We start from the raw sequence: 18,694 nt of genomic DNA on the forward strand, positions 1-18,694 counted from the left end.
TATCTAACCTCCTCTTGAAGACCCCCAGGGTAGGGGAGAGCACCACCTCCCTTGGGAGCCCGTTCCAGACCTTGGCCACTCGAACTGTGAAGAAGTTCTTCCTAATGTCCAGTCTAAATCTGCTCTCTGCTAGCTTGTGGCCATTATTTCTTGTAACCCCCGGGGGCGCCTTGGTGAATAAAACCTCACCAATTCCTTTCTGTGCCCCCGTGATGAACTTATAGGCAGCCACAAGGTCGCCTCTCAACCTTCTCTTGCGGAGGCTGAAAAGGTCCAGGTTCTCTAGTCTCTCCTCATAGGGCTTGGTCTGCAAGCCCTTAACCATGCGAGTGGCCCTTCTCTGGACCCTCTCCAGGTTATCCGCATCCCTCTTGAAGCGCGGCGCCCAGAATTGCATGCAGTACTCCAACTGCGTTCCAATGGCAGAGGCCAGACTATACTTCCCTTTGGCTCTGCAGTCCCAGGGCAGCTGAGCAGCAAGCTGAGCAGCAGAGTCTTCTTTCTGGCAGGGAGTGGGGAAGCAAGCTCCCAGCCGCTTCTCCTTTTCCTCCCTGCCTAGGTACAAAAGAGTGCTTGGGTCAGATGACCCCAGCCAGATGCCAACCCAGCCTTCTCTCAAAGACCCCCAAGGTAGGGGAGCGCACCACCTCCCTTAGAAGCCCATTCCAAATTTTGGCCACCCTTACCATGAAGAAGTTTTTCCTGATATCTAGCCTAAATCTGCTCTCTGTCAGTTTGTGACCATTGTTCCTTGTTACCCCAAGAGGCACTCTGGTGAACAGAGCATCTCCGATCCCTTGCTGCGTCCCCCTAATGAATTTATAGATGGCCACAAGATCACCTCTCAGCCTTCTCTTGCAGAGGCTGAAGAGGTCCAGGTCCCTCAGTCTCTCCTTATAGGGCTTGGCCTGTAAGCCCCTAACCATACAAGTGGCCTGCCTCTGAACCCTCTTGAATCTATCAACATCCTTCTTGAAGTATAGCGCCCAAAACTGGATTCAGTACTCCAACTGTGGTCTGACCAATGCTGCATAGAGGGGAAGTATCACCTCCTTGGTTCTATTTGTCATGCATCAGCTGATGCATGATAAAGTGCAGTTAACTTTGCTGTTTGTTTCGTCATGCTGATTACTCATGTTCATCTTGGAGTCCACTGTGACTCTGAGATCCCTTTCCACTTCTGTGCTGCTGAGAGGGTCACTTCCCAGCCAGCAGATGTGCTGGATATTTTTGTGCCCTAGGTGCAGCACGCTGCACTTGTCCTTGTACTGCACCCTGTTGTGTACTGCACTTTTCTAACCTGTCCAGGTCTGCCTGCAATCGTTCCCTACCCTCTGGAGTGTGGACTTCACCCCACAATTTAGTATCGTAAGTGTAATTTTCCACAGTTTTGAATTTTTAAAAATATAACATTTAAACCACATTAAGTGTGCTGTATTTAATTTTTTTTCCTAATCAAATATTTCAGTTCAAATACTTGTGGCTATTGGAACATAAAATTAACATGGGGTACTTTTTTAGTTTTGTTTACTAAATATAAGTTTAAAAAAATGCTAAATCAAATCATTCTCTATTTAGGGCAATGGAACATTTTCCAATTCAAAATTTTCTGGAAAACCCACATCTCTGCTGCTAATAATGTAAACTTGAAACCACCCAAGCTGAAATTTTCTATGTCATCTGTATTTTACAAGCTAAATTAGTTTGGAAAGTTTCAGCTAAGATGGATTTAGCTGTTTCTTAGAAACATTTTTCGGTGGGAAAAAAATATTTTGCCTACATACCAGATTGTTTGCTCAGTATTATGAAGCACTAGTGACTCCATACCTTGAAGCAAGGACTTTAAGTTTTGCCTGGTGTAAAGGGATGTGCCTTTTTCCTGCCTGAAAACCTCACTAGACATAGCCAGGTGATGAACATCTAAGAGGCTGAGGTGCAAACTGATTATTTTTCAAGCCATCAGCAGAATTCTTTGAAAATCCCATCTGCACTGAGTATGTTTCATCACTTTTACCCGCTGGCCCACCACCCAGACTGCACATCCTGAAAGAGCACCTGATGAGATTGTATTATTCGAGGTGGGGAGTGGGGCAGAGGGGAATGAGAACTGGGAAAGGAGCCTAAGCAGGATTTCTTTTGTAGTTACTCCTTTCAGATGTTGTGGCACAGGTGCTATGGCAAATGCATTTCTCAAAAGGTAGCTTAGCTAGCTGAAGCCTTGGTAAAGTATGCAATAAGTCTTTATGCTCATGTTATGTTTGCTAAATCTGAACAGGTCCTAATATAGGCAGAGGTGCTGTGTGCTGATACAACCTGATCCTAAATACTTTCAATATAAGCAAAATCATTTGGGGCATTTCTAAATTGTTTTACCTTGTCTATGAACTTCCAGTGAGTGCCACCATTCCTTATCTGTGCAACTATTAAAATAATTTTGACATACTTTGGTTTTAACCTTACCCTAACGCAGCATTGGAGGGTCTGTGTCTAGCAGCCCCAAGCCACAAGGAAGCAGGAACATATTAATAATTTACTGATATGGGACTCTCAACAAAGTAGGGATACTTTCAATTTTCCCTTGGTAGCAAAAGGTCTAGAGCAGAAAAGACCCCATTCTTTGTTTATCAGATGCATGTCTTCATTTTTGGGTCCATTCATGATTAGCAATTAAGTTTCCTGTTCAGATAAACCAGAATATTCTGAACTCTGGGAAAACGCAACGCATTTTAGGTGCAAAAGTTTCAAAGTACTGAAAGTAAGACCCATTTCCCTGAGCCATTCTATAGCTCCAAGACTGACAAAAACTGTTATTTTGTAAAGCTTGAAACAGTACAATCACATAAGAAGCATCCCTGAATGGGGATAAAAACAAAGGACTGGAATTACGTGTTGCTACATTGTAGACCTTGGCTACCATAAATGAGTTATAGCATTTATACTCTGAAGAAGGGGTACAATTAGTTTTCAAAGGTTGTACGTGGTTTGAGGAGATCTGGTAACACTAGCATTCTGCCTCAAACAAACAGTAAAATTTGCTGTTTGGAAGACTGCATCGGCTGGTGGAAAGATCTTGTCAGAGGCAGATGATGTCTTCCTCCGTGTAAATTTATGCCTTTTTCTTCACAAGTCTGGTTGTCTAAGCTGAGGAGAGACTTACACATAATGTGTCTGAGGTTAACAAGGCCTGCTTAGGAAGATGGGATTTACGCTCTTAATAACTTCAGGTTTCAATGAATGCAGCACACGTTATAGAATCATAGAGAAGTAGGGCTGGAAGGGACCTCCAGAGGTCATCCAGTCCAGCTTCCTGCTTGAGTCAGGATCTTCCCTATCCAAACCATCCTATACAATCTATAACTTATACTCTACATAAGACTGTACTGTCAACCCTGATACTACACAGACCTAACACCCTAACCTGCCACAGGTAAAGCAGAGGAACCAAGGCAGCCAATGTCCTGCTTCTATGAAATGCTGCCAGTACATGCAAAAGAAATCCTGGGTAGGGGGGTGTACCCCTCACTACAGACAAAAGACAAACACCCCCACAGAATGTACCCATGTGACCATGGGATAAAATTCTTTCCTGACCCCAAAGATGGCAATCAGTCTGACCCTGAGCAGAGTGGCAAGACCCTCTAGCCAGGAACCTCCAGCATTGGTTCCTGCATAGGCACACTGCAATGAAGTCCCCAGCCTTAGCTGTAGCCAACAACGGATGCTTCTGAGGAAGACTTCAAAAAACCCTGACACATGTAGCAGAAGGAGGTGGGGGCAACCAGGAAAGCCCAGAAGCATGGGAAATGTACCAATGGACAGAAGGTCTTTAGTTATATTTTGAATTTATATACACCTGACAATCTGAAGGATCTTTGCTTTACTATAGTATCATCATGGACCTCAAATCTCTTTCCCCTGTGTCAAGGACTGACTGTAAATGAATATTTTAGTGACAATTCAATTAGAGTTTGTTATTCTATGCACTGATCTATGCATGTCTTTTCACAGCAGCTGATGAAGTGAGCTCCAGCTCGTGAAAGCTTGTGCTGCATCTCTCATGCAGTTAGTCTATAGGGTGCAAATCTATCCTGCCTTCTGCTTGACTTCAGTCTAACTACATCTCAATTCTGTTGGAGTCCCAACGTTTTAGAAAATAAAAGGAAAAAAAAAAGTTTGTTCCTGGTGTAGCATACCAGGAATGTTTAATGATGTCAGATCCAAAGTTTCCTGGGATTAAAAAACTGTTTGCATGTGACATGCTGGAATATCTGAAAAAGTTGTTGGAGCCAATATTGTACTAAAATATAAGAGCACCTTATGACAGACTGGAGAGAGCTATAGTAACTGAAAAGAACTGTTTGAAGATCAGTAAAGATTAAGAAAGCACCAAGAATGATTACTATAAACACTTTTGGGAGAGAGGCATCAGAGACAGAGGATAGCAAGGGATAGTCTTTCAGCAGCACTAGGTAGAAACTCTCTGAACTCACAGATCCCCCCATAGGAATCAAATCCTTTGGAGAAAAGATTTGTCTCTATCACAAGGAACCTCCCCAACTTCTGTAATCCTCATTCTTTTGTTTAGCTTCTTTAAGTAATTCCTTTACCTATTCTCTAAATCAAGGGTGGCCAACCTGTGGCATGTGTATCACAAGGGAAGCCTCTGTGTGTACACATATGCAGCTTACTGGGGAGGCGGGAGGGAGGGGGACACCAGGCAGCACCAAGGCAGAAAGTAGAGCAGTGAACTGGTCAGGAAACACAGGGCAGAGCATCAGATTAAGCCGGGGAAGGGATCGGAATTATACTTGGAGAGGGGACAGAGCTTATTTATGGCACACCTAACAGAAAGGTTAGCTTCCACCAACCTAAATCATTTACAGCAGTGGGGGCATGCCACAAATTAACCCTGGGACCCCTGGAGTGCCACTCCAATCCCCTGCCACCACCCCAGGTAACAATGGAAATAATATCTGCAAAAATTGGAGGAGGACATCGTCTATGTATGTCTTTATATATATTCCATCATTATTTGCCTTTTTACTTCCTGATAGATGGTGCTGTACCATTTGTAATTCAAGCCGAATGAGGAAAAATATATTTAAGAGACAGAACATTGCCAGCTGTAAAAACAATGTTTTCAATATTTTTATATTTAAATAATAATGGAGTGGTAAAAGCATGTTGATAAAATACCCTTAACAAATCCCTTGCTACATTAGAAAATACTATCCCTTTAAAGAATGAATTTGGATGCAAGATAAATGTTTCACCTAAATGTCTGCCATACAAACAGATTTTTTACCTGACCTGGGGGACCTGTCATTACTTCTACTTAAAAAGGTTGAATCATAAAAAAAAAAAAAAAAGCAAGCAGCCTTTCCAAGAAATTTCTCTCCTTCCTTGCATCCAAGCTTACCTAATTTTAACATAATTACTGTTGACATCAGTATTTGCTAGGGGTGCACCGACGGAGATTTTTGGAGCCAATTTCAATAGCTGATTTTTAAGGAGGCATATCAGTTGATACCAATCCGATTTCCAATACCAACCCGGTAACTTGAAGAGCAGTGTCTAGCTGGTAAGTCTGGTGTGGTGGAAGGGGAAGGGGGAGGGAAGGGGTGTGGAATGGCAGATCAAGGCCCCCACAGTGAGGGAGGGAGTGGGGCTAGGGCTGGGGCAGGTGCTGCCAGGCCCTGGGGTGGGCACAGGACGGAGCCACTGCTTGTCCGGGGGATGCAGGGAGGCATGTGTCCCCGGATCTGTGCGGGGCAGGGCAGGGCAGGGCAGGCTGGGGCCAGGGCTGCACCAAGCTCTTCTCAGCAGGGGGGGCTAGGCCATGCTGCACTTGGGGCTGGCGATGGTGGCACTTGGAGGGAGGGGGGGTTGGGGGGGCTACGGTGAATTTTGGGCTGGCTGCAGCCCGCCCCCCCCAGCCTCCTCCCAGCACTGCCGTGCACCCTGAGCGCAGCCTGGCCCAACCTCTCCCAGGACGAGCCTGCCCCACCACCCCATGCAGATCTGGGGGCACACGCCACCCCCATGCCCTCCCAGACAAGCAGTGGGAGCAGCGGTGGGAGCCACCAAATGAGCGGATAAGACCTGGATGAGCCACTGGATAAGCAGCTCCTGGATGAGCAGCATGTAGTGACAGGAGCTGCCCCCTGCCCCCCTCCCCCGACAAGCCGTGCTCTGTCCTGAGCCTGCCCTCCCCAGCTGGGCAGCGCTTGCCCCAGCCCCACTCCTCCCTCAACACAAGGGCCTTGATCTGCCTCCCCCATGCCCCTTCCCTCCTCCTTCCCTTTCCACCACACCAGACTTAACCAGCTGGACACTGCTCTTCAAGCTGCCGGGCTGTGCTCCTTGTTGCCTACATGCTGCACTGTGGCTGAGACCATGCATGGGCCATTTATCAGCCAAATTATCAGCCATATCAGGCCTATTTCCGATACAGATAATTTTTTTTATATTGGTGCTGATCTGATAGCAGACCATAGTATCGGTGCACCTATACTATTTGCTTTGAATCACTAATCTATAGCACTTACAGTAACCTAAGTGAAATATTTTTTTCTGTCAAATTTTCATACAAGAGAGCTATAGTGCTAAAGTTAAGAAGTACTTAAGTGATAGAGTTGGTTTAGATAATGTTTTACATCTACATTTATCATTAAATCTAGTAAATTTTGCTTCTTGAAGAAAAGAATTAGAACTATAGTAAAAAAAATGCATATGGATCCTTTCCTTTATGGTAACATATTTTGTGATCCATCAACTGAGGAAGAGCAGAGGGAAGATACACAAGAGCGTCAAATCCAGTTTGGTCTAGGCACCCAAATGCCTTAAATCTTATCAAATTGTATCATTCTCCTAGGTGGAAGCATCAAGGTTTGAGGCATCCAGCGTCCTTACATAGTCATTAGCAGTGGTCACCAACCAGTGGATCTTGATCCACCAGTAGACTTCAGAGCCTCTTGTGGTAGATCTTGGAGACTCTTGGAGTCAATCCGAGGCTGGGGTGGGGACTGAGTTCCCACATGCATGCACGTGCATACCCCAGCAGGTCAGTCTGTGGGGGAGGGAAGGGGCAGTGGCTAGATTGATGCCCCTGCGGTGAGGGACAGTGCCACAGAGGCAGGAGCAAGGATAAGTTGGGTGGGGCCTTGGCCGGGTGGGACTTACCAGCTGGGGAGGCATGCCCCCAAATACATTTTGTGATTTTGTGGAAACCTCACATTCAATCAGTGTCCATGAAAAAAAAGCAGGGACCACAAAAAGGCAAGATAAAGGGCAAGCGAGCAGGGGAAAAGGAAAAAAAAAAGAGCTGTAAAAACAGAAAAGAGCAGGAAGCCCTGGCATCCTGAAGCATGAGGGCAGGGAGAGGGGGCAAATTGGAGGCTGAGTCCCTGACAGGCTCAGTCCAGGAGCCAGTCCTGCTTTTAAAGCACCTGTAGGCATGCTCCTGCAGCATACATGCTCACTTCTGCCTGAGAAAGGGCAGAGATGAACATGAAGAAGTCTTCCAAGATTGCCAATACAGTTCAGCAGTGAACCATGAAAGACAGTATCTTGCAGGGACCTTGCACACAGATGGAGGCAGACTCTTCTATACTGTCTGCAATCAAACTCTGGATGTGTCTAGGAAAACCAACATTGAACGTCACTTGGAGTCTGAGGCACACATGAAGAAGAAGGCTGCTGCAGAGGCTGAAGGTCAGAGCAAGAAGCAAGGGACCAGGTCCTCCCTGTTTAAAAGGATCACAGAAAGCATCTTGGCAAGGTGAGGAGCAGCATTTTCCCTCAGGGATGCTTTTGTGGCAGCAAACATCCTCCTGGAGAAACTTGATCATCTGAAGTTAAGGGGCTACTTGAAACAAAGCGAGCCAGATGCTGACAGTTCTCTGTGTGCCAAGAAGCTTCGCCAGGACTATCTCTCTGCAGTGACTGTTTCACATGTACAGTCCATGAAGGCTGTCTTGACAAAAGCATCCCTGAGGGAAAATGCTGCTCCTCACCTTGCCAAGATGCTTTCTGTGATCCTTTTCCACTGTGGCTGATGAAGCCATCAACCTGCAGGACAACTAGTGCTACACATTTTATTTGTAGCAGGGAGCTAAACTGACCGCGACTTGCCTGTGTTTCAAACGAGCTGGTCCACCTCACCTCTGTAAATTTTTCGACTGTCCCAAGTAACCATGAAGGTAATAGTGAGCTATGGTGTAGACTTTAACAAGATATCAGCATTCCTGTCTGACAATGCCACCCATGTACACGTGCAGGGTTTTCTCTAATGTACTCCAAGGAATGCTGCTCCACGCTCGTGTCACCTGCACAGTGCACATTCTGTCCCAAGTAAGTGACATCTGGCGCGCACAGTTTCCCATGGTGAATAACCTGGTGTTTTCTTTCAAAAAGGCCTTCAAGCACGGTCCAGGTCAAAAGGTCCAGTACAGGGAGTCTATCACCACTCAAAGTAGGGACTCACATGGCACTGTACTGCTGCCACCAGAGCCTGTGCTCACACGATGGCTTTCCTGGTTCAACATGATCCATTACCGTGCCAAGCAATGCAACCCAGTATGCCGTTAGCCTTCTTGGCAACAAGGGCACACTGTTGGCTCATATTTAGCTTATTGTCCACTGTAACCCCAGGTCCTTTTTTGCAGAGCTGTTGCCCAGCCAGTCAGTCCCCAGCCTATACTGGTGCACAGAATTCTTCCATCCTAAGTGCAAGACTTTGCACTTGTCTTCGTTGAACCTCATGAGATTTCTTGTGGTCCAATCCTCCAATTTGTCTAGGTCACTGAATCCTAGCCATACCCTCCAATGTATCTAGTACTCCCCCCAGCTTGGTGTCATCTGCAGACTTGCTGAGGGTGCACTCTTGCCATCATCCAGGACATTGATGAAGATATTGAACAAAACCGGCCCCAGGACTGACCCCTGGGGCACTCCACTTGATACCACCTGCCAACTTGACATCAAGCCATTGATTACTACCCCTGAGCCCAATGACCGAGCCAGTTTTCTATCCACCTTACAGTTCAGTCATCAAACTATACTTCCTTAGCTTGCCTGCAAGAATGTTGTGGGAGACCATATCAAAAGCCTTGCTAAAATCAAGGTACACCACATCCACTGGTCTCCCTTCATCCACAGAGCCAGTCAACTCATCACAGAACTCAATCAGGTTGGTCAGGTATGTCAGGTATGCCAGGTATGTCTTGCCCTTGGTGAATCCTTGCTTATTATTTCTAATCACCTTCTTCTCCTCCAAGTACTTAGAAATGGATTCCTTGAGGATCTGCTCCATGACATTTCCAGCAACTGAGGTGAGGCTGATCAGTCTGTAATTCACTGGATCCTCCTTTTCCCCCTTCTTAAATATGGGCACTATATTTGCCCTTTTCCAGTCATCCAGGAACTTTACCCGATCACTGTGAGTTTTCAAAGATGATGGCCAGTGGCTCCACGATCATACCAGCCAACTTCCTTAGCACCCTTGAGCATATATAGTTGTAATTAAGTGTATATAGTTAGTATTACTTGCAATTCATGGTGTCCATAGCTTTATTTTAATATTTCATTTGAGACTTTAATTAGGTGCTTAGACTGTTTAATTAGTAACTTGTCAATTACTTCCATGGGCTTAATCCCCTGATCAAACCTGTGGCAGCCATTAATTGATACCTTGGCAAGCCTGGTTTGGGGCCATCTGTCAATCTCTGGGCAGGGGCAGGACTTCTGGGGCTCCTTGACCAATCAGAGACATGGTGGCAGGGAGGGCTTGCCGGGCTTGACCCATGAAAATGGGTGCCGTACTCAGACTGTAAGTCAGCAGGTAGCCACCCCAAATTCAGTAGGTCCCTACAAATAACAGCAGGAGCATCCATCCTACACCCAAAGCTACTGATTAAACAATTAACTCAGGAAGTGGGAGAAGTGTTTCACATGTTCCTTATCCTGAAGAGACTTGAACCAACATTTCCCACTTCCTAGGAGCACTGCTGCTAGCATACTGAATCACTTCTGAGCATGTACAAAAGCCTAACTGTAGGCACCTAGGGCACTTACCATAGACAGTTCAAAAAGGAAGCACTACCCAAAATTTAAGGCCTACTGAGTTTTTTGCCTTGTGGAGAAAATATTTGAAACTTAGGTGTCTAAATTACCCATCCCAATTTAGGTATGTGAATTTGTAAGCTACAAAATGCATCAATTGAGTGTTAAAAAAAACAGACTTTACTTACTTGAAATTGTCAAATATCATATGAATCACAATTTGAGAGCGGAATGCTTAAATTATTAGTGTATTAGAAAAAAATGATAATATTTATACATTCCTAGGATCTTAAGACCAGAGGGAAAACTTAGATCACATTGTTTTATCTCCTAAGTAAGCACAGACAAGAGAACTTCCCTGACTTTCAGTGTGAACTGGAGGATCTCATTTCAAAATGTAGCCAATCTTGATTTTAAAATGTTCAGTGATGATTAATTTACTATAGCCTTTGTTAAATTATTCCCAGGGTAAATTATCCTCGCTGTTATACTTATACTTGTGATCAACTATGCTTGCTCCTTATATCTAAGTACATAAATGGAAGTTCATCTACCTTCCATTTCCAGCTATCAGATAATTGAAATTTCATCTACTACCCCTTATTAAAATTCTGTCCCCCATGTAGGTACTTACAGGCTGTGCCTGTCAACCCTCAACATTTTCACTAGTAAACTAAATACATCAACCTCACTGATTCTCAAAAAATAACATATTTTCCAATCTTTTAATTACTCTCGTGGCTTGTCTCTGAACATTCTCTATTTTTTCATCATCTTTCTTGAAGGGAAAACTAGATATAATATTCCAGAAGTTATCATATCAATGCCAAAGACAAAGCCAATATAGCTTTTGTACTTCTGCTCGACAGTCCCCTATTAGTTATATAGCTAGCAACCTCTTGGCAACAGAATCCTATTGGGAGATCATGTCTAGCTGATTACCCATCATGATCTTAAACTGTTTTTTTTTTAAAAAGAAGAGAGTTCTCTTTCTTTCTGTAGAGTCCTCTATGCTCTCTACAGAGCCCACAGTTTTCTTTCTAGACATTTTACCTTGTGCGCTTTAATACAGATAATTAATTATACATTTGGTCAGCAAGCTATGTGCAAAAAGATTAAAATAAATTTGTACTGTAGACCAGGCCTCTTCATCATTTAACAACTGCCTGATCACTGTGCCAACTCCAACTTTAAAACTATTTATTTTGTTTTCTTTCACATTGATCAAAAACGTTAATCAGAATAGAGCCAAGAACCAATATCTCCAGGACCTCACTAGAAATACTTAAAAATAATTTCCTGCTCAGTTTTATTTTAATAATGTATAATTAGCTAGTTTTTTAAATGCACCATGTTGATTTTTTTTATCCTTATTTCTTAATCAAAATGCTCCTCAGTACCAAGGGAAACACCTTACACAACTCTTAAGTTCAGTATAAAAGGTTATCAACAATAACCTCAAAGAGAGAGAGAAAGATCAAGTTATTTTGATAAGACCTATTTTCCATAAGTTCAGTTTGATTGGTATTAATTATGCACCATCCTTTAATTATTTATTAATCAAGTCCCACATAAGCAATTCCATTATGTTGCCTGGGATCAATATCAGGCTGACAGGCCTACAATTACCCAAGACATCTCATTTACCCTTTTAAAATATTGATACAACATTAGCTTTCTTTCAGTCTTCGCAAAACTTTACTGAAAATCAACATTAATAGTGCAATTTAGATAACTCTTTCACCAGCTCTTTTAAAACTCTTGGATGCAAGTTATAAAGACCTATTCATTAAAAAAATTCAGACTATAGCAGATGTTATTTCATGTCCTTGAAGTTACTCATTGAAAAGGAACTATTCCTTGACTAAAGAATATTGATAATCTCATCTGATTTATCCCAAATACAGAACAGGGACTAAATAACAGTTTTTGGACAATTCTTCTATTTCTATGTAGCATAGGACAGATCGCATTCATAGGATTCCTTTTTCTTCCCAATGTATTTAAATACATTGTCCTTAACTCTGTGGCTGTTAAATTTCTCCTGTGTAGTTTTACTTCCCTTATCAATTTTCATCAGTTCCCATCTTCAAGTGGGCAAGCAATGTTACCAGTTTTGACCTCCCCACTCCCCCATTAATTAATCTTTCCCTCTGCTGCTTTCATTTGCCTTCTAATCCAGGGTTTTTTTTTTAACTACTGTACCTTTCTTTCTTTATTATGTTTTTTGGAGCACCTAGTAAAGAGTTTTTGAACAATCCCCAGTCATCATTCACACTTTTTATGAATTTTCTCTACCAGCTCATTCCTCTCATAATTGTGTTCTGCATTAAGACACCAAGTATATACAATATTAGGATATCTGTAGAATTATGAGCAAATATTTTCCCAGACTGTAAAAATCTAATGCCCAGGAATTAAACCAGCTAAACAATTAGTATCTTGGTGCAATTTTCCATATCTTTCTGCACATTACTTCTGTGCTGTATTCTCCAACGTTTTGCCAAATGAATTTTAAATCTCTCATCCACAAAGCATTTGCAGTTTGGAACAAAGATCAGATATTTATTCAAAGAACTAACCTAAGTAGAAATCACGTGGAATTCTGGGTTCATCCTAAATTGATATCCCCAAATATTTGTCATGAACAATGTTTTGCACAGAAGACAGTCATCAGTGACTTGGATGAGGGGGTAAAAAGCACCCTATTCAAATTTGCCAATGACACTAAGATCTGGGGGGATGTGGGCATGCTAGAAGGGAGGAAGAGGCTGCAACTGGACCTGGACAGGTTACAGAGGTGGGCGGATGAGAACAGGATGGGTTTCAACACTGACCAGTACAAGGTGATACACCTGGGGAGGAGGAACCAGCGGCAGACCTACAGGCTGGAGAACTCCCTTCTTGTCAGTACAGAGGCAGAAAAGGATCTTGGAGTCATTACTGATGCCAAAATGAACATGGGCCGACAGTGTGGGGACGCGGTTAGGAAGGCCAACCGTACCTTGTCATGCATCCACAGATGCATCTCGAGCAGATCCAAGGAGGTGATCCTCCCCCTCTATGAGGCACTGGTCAGGCCGCAGTTGGAGTACTGCGTCCAGTTCCGGGCGCTGCACTTCAGGAGAGATGTGGACAGCATTGAGAGGGTTCAGAGGAGGGCCACCCACATGATCAGGGGGCAGCAGGGCAGGCCCTACGAGGAGACGCTACAGCTCCTGAACCTGTTGTCCACATCCCTCTTGAAGTAGGGTGCCCAGAATGGGACACAGTACTCCAGCTGTAGCCTGACCAGTGTCGTGTAGAGGGGGAAGATCACCTCCTTGGCCCTATTTGAGATGCACCTGTGGATGCACGATAGGGTCTGGTTAGCCCTGCCGACCGTGACCTCGCATTGTCAGCCCACGTTCATCTTGGAGTCAATGATGACTCCAAGATTCCTTTCTGCCTCCGTGCTCTCAAGAAAGGAGTTACCCATCTTATAAGTGTGCTGCTGGTTACTACTGCCCAAGTGCAGCACCCTGCACTTGTCCGTATTGAAACGCATTCTGTTTTTGTTAGCCCACTCCTGCAACCTATCCAGGTCTTTCTGCAGTCTTTCCCTCCCTACTAACGTGCCCACTCTTTATAAAGTTGTATTTGGAAAACAGACTGTAGAAGATAAATGATATAGGATATAGGGCATGCCTAAACACAAGTCACAAGGTTTAATACTAGGTAATATTTTGAAATATAGGAAACAATAACTGATTAACAGGGATCCGGGCTTTCTGTTCACCATAGAAAAACATGGTAAAACCTGGATTTTCTCATTTTAAAGGAGAAAAACACAGATTTTCTCCTTTAAAGGAAGAAAATGCAGAAAAGGTGCTGGCAGAGTTGCAGCCTACAAGGGGCTGGGGGGAGCAAAGGGGGGCGGTCAAGCAGAGGGCACCCGAGCAGCAGGCGCCATGTGCGTGCTCACACATGCACATGACAGCCAAACAACCTGGAGAGCAGCTCCTGCCTGGTAAATCGGGGGGTGGGGGTGGGGAGAGACTGAGGCCCCTAGAGTGAGAGAGGGAGTTGGGCAGGGCTGGGGCTGCTGCTCAGCCGGAGTGGTGTGGGGGGATTGGGACTCAAGGCCATGTGCAGCTGCAGGGCTCAGGCAGGGAGTAGGACAAAGCTGCAAGCAGCTTGTCTGTAGGGTGGCAGACACATTCCTGGAGAGGGCATGGGGGACATGTGGCCCCCCAGATTTGTGTGCTGGGCAGGAGCAGGCTGGCCACTACAGGTTCAGGGCTCCCTGCCCTGCTGCCCTCCCACCAGGGCTTCAGTGGCCCAGCAGGCAGGACCCAGTGCAGCAGGGCAGAGCGGGACTCAGAAGGGAGGCTTGGTGCTGCTGTCAAGATCTCTGCGCTGTCATAACAAGGTGCCCCCTGCTCACCCAGCAGAAGCGGGGGTGGTGGTGCAGGGTTGCTCCCCCTGCTGCTGCTAGGTTGGCAGGGGATGCCTTGCTACAGCAGTGCGAGGCTCCTGGAAGTGGCACCGTGTCTCCCCACCCTGCTCTACCCTGCTGTACTGAGTCCTACCTGCTGGGCTGCCTGAATTCCCACCCCAGCAGGATGGGGAGCCTGAGCCTGTAGCCTTCAGCCCACCTCCCTCCCCCTCTCCCCACCATGGGCTCCGCTGCAGCCGTGCCACCTGTGGAGGAAGAGGAGCTGGGCTCTGCGCTCCACTCCACTGCAGCAGCTGCTGCCTCCCACAGGTGGCAGCCAAGGAACAAGCACTGCTGTGGGGCAGGGGACTGTAGGCCCGGGTCTCTGCCCCATAGCCCTGGGAGTTGGGCCCCTGTGGCAGGGCTGGTGTAGCGGGGGGCTATGGCTGGGAGTAAGCAGAACCATCAAGGCTAGGAGGCTGTGGGTCAGGAGTGAGGAGCACTGGCAGAGCCAAGTGGCTCTGGGTGGGCAGTGAGGAGCACCAGCAGGGCTGGGGCGCTGGGGCTTGGGAGTGAGAGGCAATTGCATGGGCAGGGCACTGGTATATCAGGGCTGCTCAGTGCCACAAAGCAGTGGGGAGGGACAGCCGTAGCTGGACCGTGTCCTGGTGAGTGAAGGGGGCAGGGAAAGCTCTGATTTTCCATGATAAAAGTCCCAAAATCAAATGTCAAAAGTTATAGGTATTTAGAATGTATTTTATTGTAGTGATTGAGGTACTAGTAGGTTTCCAAATTGCTGCTGATCAATCACTGAAAACTACAATATATACTCCTGGTTATTCCTAAAACCAGCAACCTTGAGGATAGATATTTTCCTTCGCTAAATATAAAGTTGTTTTATAAGGAAACCCAAAAGGGTAGAAATACATACTGTTGCTGCCTTGGGCTCCAAGTCTTTGAAAACTGGACTACCTGATCGTAATTCAGGTGCCCAAAATTAGACAAAATACATATGAAGGCATGGATGTAGCATTTCAGGATCAAGTCCCAATCCCAAGGAATACAGTAGGAGGACTGCAACTGATTTTTAATAGAATAAATACTTGAGCCCAGATATTTGCTTAGGCATTTAAGGATTAAGTCTTCATGTATTCAGAAATGAACCTTTGTTCACAGGAACAGTCTAACAAGTTCACATGAAATTCATGAATTACACATGCTTGTTTACAGGACTGGGCATGAAATGTGCATTTAGACACCTAAATCTAAAAACTGCAACATTTATCAAGAAAGCCTCTCATATGTTTTAATCTGTTTATAGCCCAATGGCCATTTTCTTTTACAAGCTTTGCAACAGTTATTTTTATAATGTTACTATCTTACAAGCTTTATCACCATGGCTATTATAAGCATTACCACAATTAGCTATTTGCATGGCACTTTCTTTAACATACCATTAAAGCCAAAGTTTGTGTGTCATGCTTTCAGAGCCCTGACAATTCTCTAGTTTTACCTGGAGATGACCGTGGTGCCCTACAGCAGTATTTCTCAACCTTTTTTGTACCAGGACCCATTTGTAAACATTGATGGCTAGTCCTGACCCAGTACGCCTCCCTTCTGACCTACTGCCCCCCCGCCCCGCCCTGAGGTCCCAGCTCCGCCAGTGCGTGGGGCAGGGGGGATGTGTGTGGCATGCGTGAGATATGGTCCCAAGCAGCCCCTTGCAGGCTAGCACTCTGTCAGCCTGCACAGGAAAAGCTACCGTTTCCCATGTATTTTTCCTTTAAAGGAGAATCCATTTTTAAAGTATGTTTGTGACCCTTTCATCTTTTCTTGCAACCTACTTTTGGGTCATGACCGACGGATTAAGAAACGCTGCCCTAGAGGCCACAATGGCTAGCACTTAAGGGTGCCATGGAAAGTCAACTGCTCCATCATGATAGCAGCAGGAAGGCAGGCTCAGTTCATTGAGGTTAGGGCCACAATAACTGGTGACCTAGATCACTACCCTGTACTCCCTGGTCTGCTTCACTGAAATACGAGGGAAGTAGTAAGCCTCTACCAGGAAGCTAGGTTCTCAAAAGCCCTAAGAGCCTGTGGCAAAATGAAGCACACAGATCCCTAGCTCCACTACAAAGAACTGGGAGCTGGGAAGCCTGAGGTCCCCAGCTCTGAGGTCCACATGGGAGGTTACAATTAAAGTCACAGGACAACAACACAGACAAAGTAAGCTGGCAGGAAAGCATTCTACCTTCTGCCAGAACCCTGCCTGTGCTTCATTGGAAACTGGTCAACACAAACAGCGAAACATTCTGAATTCAGCAAAACTAGCATTTTCCAACAAACCGAATCTTATGAAAAACATCCCATGCAACCAGTTTCCCCTTCCCACATCCTTCACAATTTAGAAAAATGTGGATTTTGAATGCCTAAAAGCAAGGCCTATTTAGATCCAGGTTTGGGCTCTATATGTCAATGATGCTTAAATTCAGAGCTGTGATTCAAATTTGGCCTTTTAATAAGGACCCAACTTATTTTTTAACTAAATGGAAAATGTTTGCAAGTTTAAACAATTTGTCCTGACATGCACCGACATGGAATGCTAGGCAAGATGACAATGGGGTGACCCTTGGGGAAAATCACTTTTGGTACAGAACCACTTATTTTGTTCTAGTATTTTTAGAACATTTATCCCTTTTGAGTCATTTCCTTGATCAGTGGGGTCTCCTGTGGGATTTTGCAAGTATACTAAATCGTAAAAAGACTATCTATAGTTGTCAACTTGTGCTGTGGGGCGCAGAGAAGTTGTTTTTCCTAGAACTGAATCCGATGATGGGTAGTAGGGTTATACAACATGTTCAATTTATAACCAGAACAATACAGGCTATGTTGGAAGCCGGTCTGTCTATACCAGTGATTTTCAAACAAAGTCACCAAGCCCTGGGGTGCCTTGAGATCCTTTCACAGGTGCCATGCATGTTCATTTACTTACTGCCCTCCACACGATCAAATTAAAGCTGGACAGTAACCAGCTATAAAGATGCAACACATTTTCAAGCACTCTTTTCATAGCTGGATGGACATTTTTATGGTTTCATAACTATGTGTGCAGCAGGTTTAAATTTACTGTAGGATTAACCAGTTAACTGCATCATAACTACTTCATACTTGTGACCAATCTTACTTTGTGCACATGGCTAGTCTAAGTGTATTGCAGGATTGAACAGTTAGTTGCGATAATTACTTTGCAACTCTGGCAGTCTAAATTTATAAGGAGGATGACCAGTCAGTTGCGTAATATATGTAATGCATGGCAGGGCCTTAGGCATGTGACTGTGATGCCCAAGACAAAGGTAGAGGTGTCAAACAGGAATCCAGTTGTGGGTGTTCCTGGGTTCTTTGCAACAGAAAAAAAAAACTGCTCTCTTGGGTTTTTTTCCTTCTTCTTTGTAGGCAAAAAAAGAGCAGGAACTGAGATGGGGCATTTTCCAAGCAGGGCTGAAGTTTATCCCGGGCCTGAAAAAGAGGTTGTAAGCCACAGCGCACTCTACTCTCTCCACTCTACGTCCACTCTACTCTACTACTCCCTACCATCCAGGCTTCATTTCTGCAAGGGCGGGAGAGGACCTGTGGAGGGGTGGGCACAAAGTAGCTGCTGCTCTCCAGTACCCGCTCAGCAGATGCGGGTGGGCTCAGCACCACGGGGACAAAGGAGGTCCCCTCTCCCCTTCCCCCCCCACAACACTCCACTCACTGTTGCCAAGTCTTAAATATGAAATGATCATACTGGAAGTTCAAAATGATTGTATTTGCTGGAAAACCGCAGTACACTGGAAAATACGCAAATAAAAATGCAGAGAAGTATTTTTCTGATTTACTTTCTATTGCTCCTGCAAGCTGCCAGGGAGGGAGACAGACCCGGGTCAAAGTTGAAGCATTTCTTTATTGTGAGGCGAGCCGCAATAAGAAAGTACTGCAGCAAACCCAAAAGACTCTGAGAGGGACCTGCATCCACCAACTCCCTCGGAAATTATCGCGCGTTTGGGTACACGTTTTACTATCGCTGACCACGCGTCCTACAAGGGTGGACATCACCGTATAGATACGGTAATTACCGTACACCCGACAACCCTGCCTCCATGCGCGCCTAAAACTTTCCAGAGCCGAGCACCCGCCCCCACTGACCTAACCACCTCCCCGGGGGGGGAGGGTTAC

Source organism: Alligator sinensis, unplaced genomic scaffold (genome assembly GCF_000455745.1).
Source record: "Alligator sinensis unplaced genomic scaffold, ASM45574v1 scaffold777_1, whole genome shotgun sequence".
NCBI classification, from domain to species: Eukaryota; Metazoa; Chordata; order Crocodylia; family Alligatoridae; genus Alligator; species Alligator sinensis.